The sequence below is a fragment of the Crotalus tigris genome, unplaced genomic scaffold (genome assembly GCF_016545835.1).
Source record: "Crotalus tigris isolate CLP2741 ecotype Arizona unplaced genomic scaffold, ASM1654583v1 scf7180000018371.15429387391:27106975, whole genome shotgun sequence".
NCBI classification, from domain to species: Eukaryota; Metazoa; Chordata; class Lepidosauria; order Squamata; family Viperidae; genus Crotalus; species Crotalus tigris.
This window is the reverse complement of record NW_024096970.1, coordinates 14,608,538-14,623,862: the sequence shown is the minus strand read 5'-3', so window position 1 is coordinate 14,623,862 and position 15,325 is coordinate 14,608,538. Positions and strand designations below refer to the sequence as shown.

At 36.2% G+C, this 15,325-nt stretch overlaps 1 protein-coding gene across 2 annotated transcripts in view; it reads left to right on the top strand.

Annotated features, from left to right (window-relative positions):
- Positions 1-8,843: 8,843 nt before the first annotated feature.
- The window catches only part of FLRT2 (fibronectin leucine rich transmembrane protein 2), a 111,086-nt gene continuing 104,604 nt past the window's right edge, over positions 8,844-15,325 (top strand). The window contains exon 1 of one of the 2 annotated variants that reach the window (XR_005557704.1): positions 8,844-9,734. The gene's annotated coding sequence lies outside the window, so the exon portion shown is untranslated. The remainder of the gene's footprint in view (positions 9,735-15,325) is intronic. The other variant, XM_039351528.1, reaches the window with a different exon arrangement.

The window sequence follows — 15,325 nt, the reverse complement described above, 5'->3', positions numbered from 1 at the left end:
ACACAGCACCCAAGTTGGACCTGCTGCTTCCAATGAGTGCTAACCTTGTGTCCAGGCATAGGAAGGCATGGGATGAAGCAGGATGAAGAGTATTAGACCTATGTTTAGAAACAACCTGACCAGCAAGGTATAAGCTCCTTGCAACTGCTTTTCTCTGTACCATAATGTTTCTCTTAAGGAAAAGATGGAACATTTCTTACAATATTTCCTTAGCAATTCAATAGTCCAAACTATTCCATTCCAAATTTTTCTCTTAGTAAGAAACTATGCTGGGCCATGGCAAACAAGCTTACCAACTGTCAAGATTTGAAGGCAGTTCAAATGAGTATAAAGATTTATTGAAACCTTATGCTCTCTATAAGAATCTGAACTATTAACGGTCAAAGCAAATTGGCAGTAGAAAAGAGTCAAAGGAATTCAAAGTGGGCTGGATTTAGATCTCTTCTGGGCATGAAGGGACTCATGACCGATGATGCATTTGACCCTCCGTCAGACTCAGTCTGGTCTTCTACACTAACATTGATTCTTACTCCAGATGATTCCATAAGAGCCGAGGTGGCGTAGCAGTTAGAGTGCAGTACTGCAGGCCACTTTAGCTGACTGTGTTCAGCAGGTCAGTGGTTCAAATCTCACCGGCTGAAGGTTGACTCAGCCTTCCATCCTTCCGGGGTAGGTAAAATGAGGACCCAGATTGTTGGGGGCAATGTAAATATATATATACATTGCTTACTGGTGTACACCGCTTAGAGAGTGCTTGCACTTAAAGCAGTATATAAGTCTCTTAAATAAATAAATACATAAATAAATAAATAAATAATCCACTACACATGGATGATCCCACCTCAGTTCAAGGATCATTGCAATGCTTCCTGCTCGTCTCACCTATTAAAAGAGGAATAAGCATAGTATGCTACTGCCACTCTGGAAAGCTCTTTGTATATTGGTATTAAGCAGACTGTCAATGAGGTTATTACCTTAGGGCTTCAAGACTAAGTAAATCTTTGAAGCAAGTAAACAGCTGTCTTGAAATAATAGAATTTACTTTATGGCCAGGTGACTTATTTCTAAGGTCAATTATTCTCATTAAAGAGCTGTGCAAATTTGATGAGCTCTGTAAAAATAAAATCTTTTTCATGCAGAGAAATCCTAAGAAACAGATGTGTTACAATTAATCTTAACTGAAACAGCTCTCCTCTAACCCTTTTAGATTAGAGATGTGATTCTCAGTTTCTGCCAAGTTCAAACATCTCAAGTAAGTAAGTAAGTAAGTAAGTAAGTAAGTAAGTAAGTAAGCAAGCAAGCAAGCAAGCAAGTAAGCAAGCAATTAATTTCTTTTAAAAAGTGTTGAGTAATATATTCATAGTTTGGCATATGGATAGCAAAGAGAAAAGAAAATGTGCTTTAAATACGGGGCAGGCAAAATAAAGGTTACACTGTGATTTTCTGCATTGGTTCGTTTGTTTCTTTAGAAGATGCTGAAGGCAAAAGAAGCTCAACATGTAAAAAAAATCTTTTGTTTCACAGAAAAAAATGTTATGAAGATGGTGGAGGGAAAAATTTAGCTTAATAATATAGTACCAAGCAGTATAAAGCCTTAGAAGAGACACTTACTGTAAAGGGGAAAAATGGTAAAATCCATGACATGAGAAGCTAACATATCAGTGCTTAATTTTGAAAGAGATTTCAGCTTTCAAGGACATATCTCTTAAAGTCACCTCATGAAGTCCAAACCATTCCCGAGTATCCAGGGCAGTCATGGACATCTAATAACTACAATATTCTGGGCCTGTCAGACATAACCTCACATTATGGCAGGACATCACTAAACCATTCATCCAAGTCTTAGAAATAGAAATACATATTACAACTAGTGGCCAGATGTTTAGGATCAAATACCAAGAAATCAAATCAAGTCGATTTTAATGTAGTACAAATTATGTCCCTTCGTTCAAGTTCTAATGACTCTAATGGCATTAAATGATCCAAACATCAGTGCAAGGTAACCTTGGATATCACTGCTATAGCATGGAGATAACTGACTGCTCTTAGTTCTATCCTTAATTCCCATATTTAGCTTATTAGCATAGTAGAGATGTGCCTTGTGGCCTTCAGTTTATTTATTTACTGAGCTCTCCTATCAGAAAGGGAAGAGCTATTACCAATGTTAAACAGATGTGCAAACAAAGCATATAAAGGCTACATTGCTCAACCAAGGTTACCCAAGAGCAAAAGAAAAAAAAATAGATCCATGTTGTTATATAAACTGGTGTTCTAGAAATTAAAGTGCATACATTGCTCACTTATAACGTATTTCACAAAATTGACTGAATACCATGATGAAAAAAATCAACTGTATTTCATTCAGTTAGTCTAAACAAGGATGACTCAACTAATATTCAACAGAAGAAAAACTATAGTAGACTTGCCTTTTCCAGCCAGAACTATTACATTCTTAATCTTAGAATATTCAGCTGTTAAATAGTTGAAGATTTGGGAAAGTTGTAATAGGCTAAGAGAACCTAATTACTCTAACATGCAAATATGAATATGTGTCTTTCTATAAAAAGATAATTTGTTTAATGCAGGCATGTCAAACTGCCGATCCATGGAGCGAATGCGTCACACTGAAACCATGCCCATCCCATTGCCAGCAATGGGAAAAAGTCCTGATACATCACGTGACGTCAGAAGTTTGACATGCCTGGTTTAATGTAATGGTTATCCTTTTTTCCAAAAATAATATTTAAGTCTCTCTTTTTTAGGAAGGAGGATGACATCAAGTAGCTTGGAAATATCATTTCTTTTTGCTAAGAAAAAGCAATTGGAGGATAAGACAGACTTGGAAAGGATTAGGGATTTCATTATGCTCCCAATCACTGCTTGTCCACTTCAAAAGGAGCTTGGATGTGATTTTTTTTTTCTCTTACTGAAAATGCAGCTAGTGGGATAAAGATTATACAAAACTAGAAACAAAAAAATGTACCTAAAATGGATATATAGTTTAAAATATAAACATTGTCAAGATAATATTGATTTTGTTAAATGTATGACATGTGAATAAATATATTATTTTATCAGAAATGGTTCTATATCTAAAATCTTTGGACCATCTAAGTTGTTTATAGTTATTATTATTGCTAAATGAATTATTAATTATCAAGTCAGCGTAGCTGTTAAGTGGTCTTTATTTCTTTCATTCATTTACTGATAGCTTACCAAAAATAGAAGAATCTCTCTCTCTCTCTTTTATATTAAATTGCTGGATTTGCAGAGTAGGTGGAGCTAAATCTCATGAGAAGCTGAGCCCCTTAGAGTAAAGCATTATTTCTCAGCCCATCATAAGACAAGCCAATTTGGGTTATGACCAGAATTTATCTTCTTCTATCCATCAATGCAGAAGAAAGAAAGAAAATACTTTTTCCATGAAAAATAAGGCAGTTTAGGGCAGAACCAAGGTGAGATAGCCTACTTTGGAAAATTCATATTGAGACTTTATTGTACACTGAATTAGTTTTAATTTAATTTAATTTAAATATTTTTGAGGAATATTTGGAAACACTGTTTGATGGTAACAGAGAATTATAGTGATACTGACTTCATTTTTAATTTAAGAAACAAATTAAGAGAAAGTAAATGCTGATGTTTGTTACTTTTGTACCCTTCTTAGTATTTGAAGATGACACTCTTTTAGAAGCTCAGCTCTTTCTCCATAAATTGCTGAACAACTGGTTGATTTGCCCAAGTACACATAGCCTGAAAATGTTTTTAAGCATTCTTCATCATTTGTTATTAACAATACATTAATTTAATTTATCAAATAATTTTAGTTATCCAATGAAATTGTTTCATTGTTGAATTTGGTGAAGAAACAAAATCATTTTCTCTTTCTCTTTCTTTCTCTTTCTTTCTCTTCCTCCCTCCCTCTCCTTCCCTCCTTCCTCTATCATACTCACTCTCTGTCATTACTTTTTGTGGTCTAACTATTTTGTCTAAAAATGTCATGGCAACCGCAAGTGTGGATTACTACTTCCCCTTTGCGGACTTTATGTTTGCAGTAACAAGGATCATAGGAATTAAGACACCTTCTCTTGGAAGAAAAATGTGAATGCCTTTTAGTTTATATGTTACTGGTACTGAGCAGAGAGGAATTCCTGAAACCCAAGTTATCTGCTATAAGCTATTTCCAGTTACTGAAAGGTAAATTCAGATTTATCGTCAACATGGAATTGTTGCCAATTATGACTCCTTAAAAGAATATCTCTTTGACATATGTTTCCAAACTCATGGGCATAGGCCATCCAAAGTTCATTGTTTTAATCCTGCTGATTTTAGTACAAGAACTATTAATTAACCCAGTTAAATTAATCTGGCTGAAAAGAGTGGCTGTTACATATATATTTTGCAATATTAGTTGTTTGCTTTGATATGTTTAAATTCAAAGTGAATTTTGTTTATTGTAAACAATGAAATGATGAGTAGAATAAGTTGATATAAGACCACAATATATTCAATGCCTTGAGTATGAGTGCCTTTACAAACATTAGTGTCCAGGAAATATATTAAGAAATTGATTACAGTGAGTACAATATATGTAAAGTGCAACTAGCATGTGGTTTATTATCTCAATATTAGTTGGACACATGAAAGTTCAATAATAGGTATGATTCACAATCTTTCTTTGTATATTCAGAGTCTCATCTAATTTAAATTATACAGAGGGAGAGCAGAGATATATTATGGAGTCTTACTCCTTCACCACATCTCAATCCTTCAGCCTTGCTACTCCAACAGTGGAAGTTGTGGGCCTGCAGCAAAAAGGTTGTCTGATTTTTGGAAGTTTCTGACATAGGTTACAATGTTTTGCAGTTATGGTTTTAAACCTCTTCAACAGACTTCCTGTTAGAAAGATTGGTTTCAGAGAATGTGGTAGAAAATAGAAAATAAAAAAATAGTGAGAAGAATGAAATGGGCTAGCATGCCTTCTTACCCCACCTTGGGTGAAGCTTTCAACAATTGAAAGGACTTTATTGAAATCTGATCAGGCTATATCATATCCATTTTTCCCTTCTTCTAAGAGACAAAATGTTGCTGTTTCATAATTGAAACAAACAGACTAGGAGTAAGTTACAATGAGCAGGAAGAAAAGTTGGACAATTCACCATGAAGGTTCAGGTTTAAACTGGTAAGCTTTACTGACAACCTCAGTTAAGTCTTTTCAAAATAAAGTGTGTGATTATACTGCCTTTCCAACTTTCAAAGCAATTGGTATCATTAAGCAACAGGGTGTGCTATTTGTGTTGGGACTAAACAGAAAAAAAACAGCGTAGTTATCAGCGTTGTCATTTTACAAGCTGATGTCTCAAGACATATCAGAGAATGGGGAAATTTTCAAAGTTTCAACAATCTGACGCATTTATTACTGGTTCTTAAGATAGTATATCTAGATGGGGATTCCAACAAAGTAAACTAAAGAAATGGAATATAAGTTTTTATTGGTGGTATTACCAAATAACATTCCATTGTGGAGCATAATAGAGGCTTCTTCTGCTAATATAAAACTCATAGATACTTCATACTTTGCAATAAAATAGCCATACATGAGTCACAACAGTTATGGGAGGATTGCACAGAAGGCTGAAAGATGTATTCCAATATTCTTAAATGTCCATTTTAAGAGGAAAGTAAAAGTAAAAGGTATTAGCAGTCTTACCATGAATGCTATTATTATTCTTCCATGAAAGGCAGCTGGAAGATGACTTAATTAAACTTTCCTACCATCTTCCTTTTCTTGGATAATCACAGACCTACATTCCATGAAACACAGCACCCCATATGACTTCCCGTGTATTTTCATGACCCCTCCCCCGCAAATTATTCATTTTAATGCAAGAATAAGATACGGTAATGGTTAAATAGAATGCAGTATAGTCTTAGTAAAAATATGGATTGGTAGTGAGGGCTGAAGATTTTTACTTGGCCAGATGAATGCTCTTTGGAAGGATTGGGAAGTTAAAACTGTCTCATACATATTCCTGGAGTATTTAAACCTTTGTTCAACATAAGAATCCAGATTAATGCATCCTATCAGATACTATGCAGATCTACTTGAACATATTTGACGAAAGAGGACCTACAACTGTCCTAGATAATCTTTACTGTTCATATCATTAGGAAATTTTCCTAATTTTCAATTGAAATTAGCTTACCTGTTAATGCAAAAATATCATGGTTCTATGTTATAGACAGTAGCTTTTTTTGTGTATGTCATTTTTTTGAAGTACATAAAAAGTGCTATTTATCTCCAGCCCTCTAAACATCTTTTGTTCACTTTTCTGAAACTGTTTCAAATTGTCTCAATATTTCCTGAAATGTGGTACCGGTAAAAGGCATGCTATTTCAACTGTGGTTCTGAACAGTGTAGAATAAAGAAAAATTATTAGTTCCCATGATTTAGTATTTATCTGTGGAATGAATATTTAGATTCCCCAAACAGTTCATGCATCAAAGCAGTGTTTCAATTTTCAGGTGTGATTGTATCTATTTCTAGATCCTGATTATAACATTGGACAATCACCTCAGGTTTTATATATACATACATACACAACACAACACACTAGCCTGTCTTTAAAACATCACATTTAATTATGTGAAATTTTCATACAAAATCCAACAGAAATAATCTAATTGACAGGTTACCTGTGTTAATAAGTACTTTCAGTTGGCTAAATTTGCTAAGGAAATGACAGGTAGTATTGAAATCCCTCTGGCTATTCTTCTTTGAGAACTAGGGATGGGAAATATTATGCCACAGCTGGGGAGTGTGGGTGATGAAGTTGTCAAGTTACTGGTAGCCAACAGATTTTTGATAAGTTGTGAAATGGGATGGAGGAAGGAAGCAATTGCATGCTATTTAATTAAATGTTTGTACTATTTAGAACCAACTGAGCACAAAATAGCTCAGTCTACTTTGCTTATCAAAGAAAAGGATATGTGGCCTTCATCACTAGATTCAAGTACCTGCAATGAGGAAGATGTTTTTGTTATAAATAATTTAGTCTACAGGTAGCTGTCACTTAACATTACAATTTGGACTAGCAATTCTGTCACTAAGCGATGTGACAGGATTCAAACCATTCCCAAACTGCTTCCTCCCAGCAATGATCCTCGTTTGTTCCAATGTAAGGGATTGTTTCCTCTTTAACTCCCCCTATTTGTCTATTTCCCCCCATCTCTGCTCTCCTGGTTGTCCTACACAGTGTCGGTCCTCTGCATCAGTAGTGGTGCCAGTGACATGGTGACTGAAATAGAGGCCCAGGGCCTCCAGCAACTCAGCCTATCACCACTTGTGGGCTTCTGCTTCAGCCCCAGTACTCACACACCATCACAGCTGAGGAGTACCACTTCAAGTCTCACAGTGCAAAACCTGAGCTGCCTCAGTTGCAGCTGTTGTAGCACCAATCTGAGAAGCCCAGCCATCCCCTCTGCAGCCACCCCCAACCTCCTGTACTGCACCCTACATCTTGCAATCTGCTGCCCCTGCTTTGCCCAGGTTGACCCTTAGTATCTTCTTCCTTCCACTGCCCATGAAGCATACCTGGCCTGGCCCTTTGTGATGCAACTATAGCCTTGAACAGGTCTCAGGATGCTTTGGGAAAGTCTCACACACTTTCTGGAGTTATTACTATGGTTGGTCACACAGTCAATCAAAGGTTTAGACTCGGTTTGGCATTCGTGTTTGCATTCTTCCTAGCAGTGGGGTATAGTTGTTAAAGCATTGGACTGGGCAAGAAAGATCCAAGCTGAAGTCTACACTCAGGCATGGAAAATCCCAAGAAGCTTTCAAGGTAGCCCAGCCTTCATACAGACTTGTTGTGGGGGAAAATGAAAGAAGGGAACATTATATATGAAAGATGTCCACTAAAACAGAATACTAATACAATATAAAATGTCAATCTGTACATATGGGTATATACCTGGTTTAGAGATATATGCACCCTTTGGCTTTACACTCAATCCATTAGAATAGAGCTAGAAGGGATCTTGGAGGTCTTCTAGTCCAACCCCCTGCTCAAGCAGGAGACCCTATACCTGTGATGGTGAACTTATGGTGGCAGGCAGAGCTCTATCTGTGGGTATGTGCGCCATCGCCCTAGGCCTAGGCCTTCAGCTGGGTTTTATAAAATCTTTTCGCTTTAGGCCTCCACCATCGTGTGCAAAAAAAAAAAAGGTTCAATCAATCAATCAATTTCAACTTCTCATGGGAAAAAGAAAGATCTTGCAAAGTAGGAATTGATTGATTGAACTTTTTAGTCCCACCCAGTCTGTCGTTACCACTGCAGCCATGCCCACCCAATTGGCCATGCCCACTCAATTGGCCACACCCACTCAAGAGCCGAGATGGCGCAGCATTTAGAGCTGCAGGCCACTTTAGCTGACTGTGTTCAGCAGGTCAGCGGTTCAAATCTCACCGGCTCAAGGTTGACTCAGCCTTCCATCCTTCCGAGGTACGTAAAATGAGGACCCAGATTGTTGGGGGCAATGTAAATATATATATACATTGCTTACTGGTGTACACCGCTTAGAGAGTGCTTGCACTTAAAGCGGTATATAAGTCTCATAAAATAAATAAATAAATAAAAATAATTGGCCACACCCATCCAATGAGCCATGCCCCTGGCATCTGACGATACATAAATGGGTTTTAGCTTGCAGTTTGGACACTTGGTCTCTAAAAGGTTCACCATCACTGCCCTATCTCATTCAGACAGATGGCTGACCAGTCTTTTCTAAAAAGCCTCCAGTGATGAAGGCCCTACAACTTCTGAAGGCAAGCTATTCCACTGGTTAATTGTCCTCAATGTTAGGAAGTTTCTCCTTAATTCTTAATTAACACTCAAATTAGGTTTTTTTCCCTTTTGCTTCATTTTTTTTTTAAACAAACATCTTCATGTCTGACTATATTGACAGTAACAGAGTTGAAAGTGAGAATATTATGGCTGGCAACAACTATTTCATATCACTGAATTTCTTTCTTTCTTTCTTTCTTTCTTTCTTTCTTTCTTTCTTTCTTTCTTTCTTTCTTTTTTTCTTTCTTTTTTTTTTGCCAGTGAGAACAGTCAAAAGTGACTTAACGGGGGATGGATTCACCATGTTAATGGAGAAACATGATTTCTCATCAGGTATGAGCTGATGTAGTGTCTCTCCTGTTTTAAAAATTAATCCCTGACTCCACCTAATACCAAAACTATTGAGGAAACAGACAAAAAAAGAAACCAGAATTCTTAATATCCCATTCTTGTGGCTTGACCAGACTTCCTCCTATGTTTTGGCACACTGCACGAGCAGATTGTTTATCTACACAGCCATTCTTGTTACTTGTGTAAACAAGGATATTTTCATAAATTTGTAGAAATGCTAATAAGCATCAGCAGCTTTTCGGGCTTGGAATGGCTTGAAGGTTGTGAGCAATGTTGATACAAGGCCAGGGAAGCCAGGGGCTGAGAGAGCCAAAAGCAGTTAGCAATCAGTAATGGATGATCATGGAGCAGTAAATAATTAAAGAGAATTTCAACAAATTCAGAAAGACACACAGAGCATTTGAACTGCTAACAGATGACAGACAGCTGAACACAGACAAATGAATTGTAATTATGACTTTGACAAGCTCTTACAGCATATGACTTACTCTTTGTTCCCGATAAGACATGAAGTTTTTTAAAAAGAAAAGTCAGAAGGTAAGCTATTTTGAACCACTAAGAATGATGTGAATAGAATGGGATTTAAAACAAGACAAACTAGTATATTTAACAATAGCCCTGTTGTAAAGTGTTATAAGCTTCATGAAATGTGAATATTGAGAGAACGATAACAAAAGAATATTGTTCAACTAGATATTTTTGTTCCTTTAAAAAAAAAAATCACAGTTCCCTGAAGCTTTCCAGTCTGACCATAATCAAAAATTAGAGTATATTCAAATAGATGTAGACTTGATTTAAATGTTGTTAATTTAAGCTTTTATAGCAGAAACAAGATAAATTGTTTCTATCAAAGACAATCACTTTATTTATTTCAAACAGCATTGCCCAGGTGATCTCTTGCATAAGGTCATTTACCTTTTTAATAAATAATTTAAACCCCTTTTTAGAGAGTCATTTTGATGTAGTAGTTAAGGCATCAGGCTAGAAACCAGGAGATTGTGAGTTCTAGTCCCACCTGAGACACAAAGCCAGCTGGTTCACCTTGGGCTAAACACTCTCAACCATAGGAAGGAGGCAATGGCAAACCATTTCCAAAAGTAACACAGGGATGTGTCCAGGCAATCCCCAGGAGTAAAATATATATATATATATATATATATATATCATCTGATTTGAAGGTACAAAAAATTACTTAAAACCTTTTAAAACAAATTATACCTCTAAAATTGATTGATAATTGTAAAATGACTATATTATGAAATTCATGGTAGACTGTGCTCATAGAATCCTCCTCCCCCTTCAACTTATTTAGTGTTGTGTCACTACACAAGGTTGAATGGAAAACATCAAAGTTGAGATTTTCAAGAATAACAATTACTGGGCAAAACAAAGGCTAAGGGTGTGGATTTGTGATTGTAAATGGCTTACTAAACTGACACAGTTTAAATGTCATAAAGAGTTAGCGATAATGAGTACTTTATCTAGTCATGTCTTTCTACTATTTACTGATAGATCCTGTATTGCTGCAGAAATGGTGCAACAATGAGCACAGCATCAGTCCAAATGATCAGTGAGGGATATGACCTACATACTTTAGTTTACAAGTCTGATTAAATAGCCACACATTTCACCTGGATTCCCAAAAAACAAGAAAAAAAATCTATGTGAGCTCTTGATACTAGAGAGAATATCCCTGAGTTGGTTGATTCTTAATACTAACCACAGGATTCAAAAGAAACACTGTTGTCTGATTCAACATTGTTACATTAAAGGTACCTAAATCTTTGGATGTTTAGAGGCCAATGTCAACAGTCTCTTTCAAGCCCCCAGAGAAAACCCCTGCTAAAATATCTTAGTAGTTGTTTCTCTGCTTAAAACACACAAAAGAAGGAATAAGTTATGAAATAATAGACTCAACAGGACCAGACATTTTGATGGAAAACCAGTGTAAGATGACAGTATGTGTGTTTGCCTGGTTGTATGTGCCCACAGAGACACACAGTGCATGATTATATCATATGTCTCAATAATAAAGGAATCTACTTTATATGCTAAAGCTCTCATGCTCAGTTCAGTTATAGTTTGGATACCAAGTTATCTTGAGGACTGGTTTTTTTCCCAGTAGAATCAGCTCAACCAACTTGATCTTGTTGAATGAAGTAGTTGATGGCTCCCTAGTTTTGGGAAGGGAGGGGTGAGGTTCTGAGTACTGCTTTTCTGTAGTGCTGCTGGCCCTCCAGAATGGCCTCCACCCTTTTGAGCTGAGGTTAGTTCCAACCTTACTGCCTTTTGAAACCCTCCAGTACCAACTCAAAATGGAGCTCTACTGGAGAACACTTGGTCCTGATTCCTGCTTTTGGATTTTGGGGTTTTGTATGTTTTGTAAGATTTTTATTAATTTAATCTGACTGTAGATGTTTTAGGGCAGTGGTTCTCAACCTGTGGGTCGGGACCCCATTTGGGGTCGAACGACCATTTCATGGGGGTCGCCAAACAAGGCTGTCCGCCATTTTTCCCCCTTTTCTTTGGCCACGCCCCTGGCACCCAGTGATGTATAAGTGGTTGGGGGTCACCACAACATGGGCAACTGTATTATGGGGTCGCGGCATTAGAAAGGTTGAGAACCACTGTTTTAGGGTATTTTTCTGAACATCTGAGAATCCTGCAGGATTGGAACAGGGAAGGAAACCAAGCCAAAGGACAAGCCTGGTGATATCTTCTGGGCAATGTGGGTTGCCCAGACGTGGATTGTTGTTGCCCAGACGTGGGTTGTTGTTTGTACAATCTTTTGCCATTTTTGGTTCTTTGTTTTTATTATTGTATCATATTATTTTATGTGTTTTTATCTGTGAACTGCCAGTGTTAAAAAAAGTAAATAAATAGTAAATAAAAACTGAAACGTTCATACCTGAAACATACACTGTTGGTTAGTATACACCAGCGATGGGGTATCTGCACCACTTCAGATATTGCTGAACTATGATTTTTAATGTCCTTCTCCATTATTCTTCCTGACTGGAACTTGTGGTTCAGGCATATCTGTAAATACAGTCTCTGGAAATAACCTTGTGGGGTTTAGAAAACATTCAACTATTATAGGTAACTAATGTTCTGATTTAGTGAAAAACAGATTCCTATGTGCCTATATCTGAATGCTTCAGGATTCAATCTGAAACAAATGGGCTTTGATATATGCTTTGTATTTGTTGACCTGAATTAGAGATTATTTTAGGTATTTTACAATGATTCATCACATCAAACCCAGTGATGTGGCCTACACAAACTTAGATGAACAAGACATAGCTACTTAGCTACATTCCATTCTGTCAGCCATATTTTTGGGGCCAATAAAGACAAACTTGAATAAAAAGGAAAAAATGGAGAATGTAATTTGTTTTAGTCTACCCTGATCTTGTTTAAGCTAACCTTAAGCTTGCAAGCTTTTAAGAAGATTTTGCAAGTGTATTTACACATCAGATGCCTCTTTTCACCCTCTCAAAAAGCTAATAAAATCCACAGTCTTTCACAATCCTTGTAAAAAATTGTGGAATGACAGCATGAAAAAGAAATGATTCATTTCAATGTCAAAATATTCTCCAATAATATCAACAAGAAGGCTGTTTTTTAATCTTTAAGTTGTGCTTTCCTGCTGCCATATATAGTTCACATGTCATTAAATTAACTCTTTTTCATCTTTCCATTTTCTGAATGTTTGATAAATATTTCAATGACTGAACCAATATCTGTTTATTTCTCCAATATGATCAACTCACCCTGTTGTCTAAAAATAATGAAATCATAGTACATGTTCTGTATTAAATTAACCATCAGAACTAAAATAAAACAATGAATTAACTAAGACTCTCTTTCCAAACTAATTGGGGAAAATTGGTATGTTACAGCTTATTGCTTATTCTATTCAGCATTGCATCAAACTCTTATACTTACGCACAGATTAATTGCCAAAATATGTAATCTATGCTCCAAATGCCAAGGACTGATCTAAGCTGAAGGTTGGGGTAAACCTTTCCCTTAAAAATTGTGTTCAGTTAAATTGGCACCATTCCCAATATGGACTATCCATATTGCCAGCTGACCAAGACAAAACTAAAAGACTCATAGAGTTGGAAGAGTCCTCAAAAGTCATCTAGTCCAACTCCTTCTCCATGCAGAACCCATTAAAGCATTTTGAACAGATGGTCATTTAGCCTCTATATGAAGCCCTCCAGTAAAGGGAATGTACCATTTGACAAGGCAGCTTATACCTCTGGTTGACATCTCTTATATCCCCAGGAGATTCTTCCTAATAGCTAACCTGTATCTACTTTCCTTAGTTGTAGTCCACTGATTGTGTGCCTGCCTTGCAGGGGTAACAGGGACAAGGCTGCTTCCTTCTCTATAAAGATCTAAAGACTGCTATGGTCTACCCTCCCTCTTCTGCACACTAACCTAACATATCTGGTTTATTTAATCATTCTTCATAGGACTTGTTTCCAGTTCTTTCACCATTTTGGTAGTTAACATCTGGAAACCCTCCAGTTGATCAATGACTTTTTAAGGCTTCAGTACCCAGAATTGGACACAAGTACAACCTGACCAAGGCAGATTAGAAACAGACAATTACTCCCTTTGATCTAGACTTTATGATTTTGTTAACATATCCTAAAATAACACAGGCTTTTTCAGCATCTGCCATTACACTGTTGGCTCTTATTCAACTTGTGATTAACAAGGACACCCAGATTATTTTCATATGTAGTACTGACAAATCAAATCTCCCCCATTAGATACAGGACTTCACATTTCTCCCTGTTAAATTTAATCCTATTCATTTTGGCCCATCACTCAAGCCCCCTGATTCTTTTTGGATCTTTTCTTTATTTTCTAAAATCTTACACAATCCTCATAGTGTCTTCTACAAATTTATTCAGTATGTCATTGATAAAAATGTTGAACAAGATCAGGCCCTGGGACACTTCATTCAACACCAGTGTCCAGTTTGCTGTGGAACCAGTTTTGAGTACTCTTGGAGTGGTTGTTCAGTCAATTTTCTAACACTTGTATCATTCTAACCCATATTTTACTATTTTATTAATGAGGAAACATGGGAAGCTTTGAATGAATTTGGCTCCATTCTAAATGTTCTTAGTGTGAAATTTGCAAAATACAAATATTATGTTTATCACAAACCTTGCTGGTTTCATTGTTTTCACTAAAAAGTTAGAATTGTAGGAATTAGATTTATTTGTATTCTGCATAGTCAAGAATTCATAGCATTTCATCCAGAAGTTACATAATCATACCATTATACTGATGTCCTGAATATTTTGTAAAAGAAATATCCATACACAAAATAAATACCATCTGCTCTGTAAATATTGGTTAGTATTATTTCGCTCACACACACAGAGAGAGAGAATATGTGTGTATATATAATAATTGACCTTTTCATAAAATAATCATTTTATTTAGACTGGTGCAGTTGTATTTGAACAGTGCCAACATAAAATAGTTATTCAAGAACCATTGCATATTGGCTTTTCCACTGTATAAAACCTTATTCCCTTTTATTCATGGTTATGATCACATAACTAAGAACATAAAGCTTTTATACAATGACTGTAATGAACTGGAAAGCTCGTCCCAAAGATAAAGCCACTGCTAGACACAACAGTTGAGCAATATACTCAATTATAATATAGTATATTTAATTTTATTTCAAGGTGAACAGTTATTGCAGTTTGTGGTTTAATATATTGTGCTTGTGATTTATCTAGTAAGTAAACAACAGTTAACATAAATAACACATTAAGCAAATCCAGCTTCCCCCCCCCCCAAATATATTTGTTGAAAGCCAACTGGGAAGGTTGCAAATTGTGATTGCATGACCCTAGGATGCTGCAACCTTTGTAAATACATGCCAGTTGCCAAGTATCCAATTTTAAGTGAGGGCTGGTCATAAATTACTTTTTTTCAGTGCCATTGTAACTTTGAATGGTTGCTAAATGAAGTTGAAGACTACCTGTAGAAGTCATCTTTATTTTTGAAACGTATCTATGATAGTTTTGCTATTTAGACTTTATTCTAGCAAAGGTGCTTAATCACTCAGAAGTGAGTTATGATTTAGA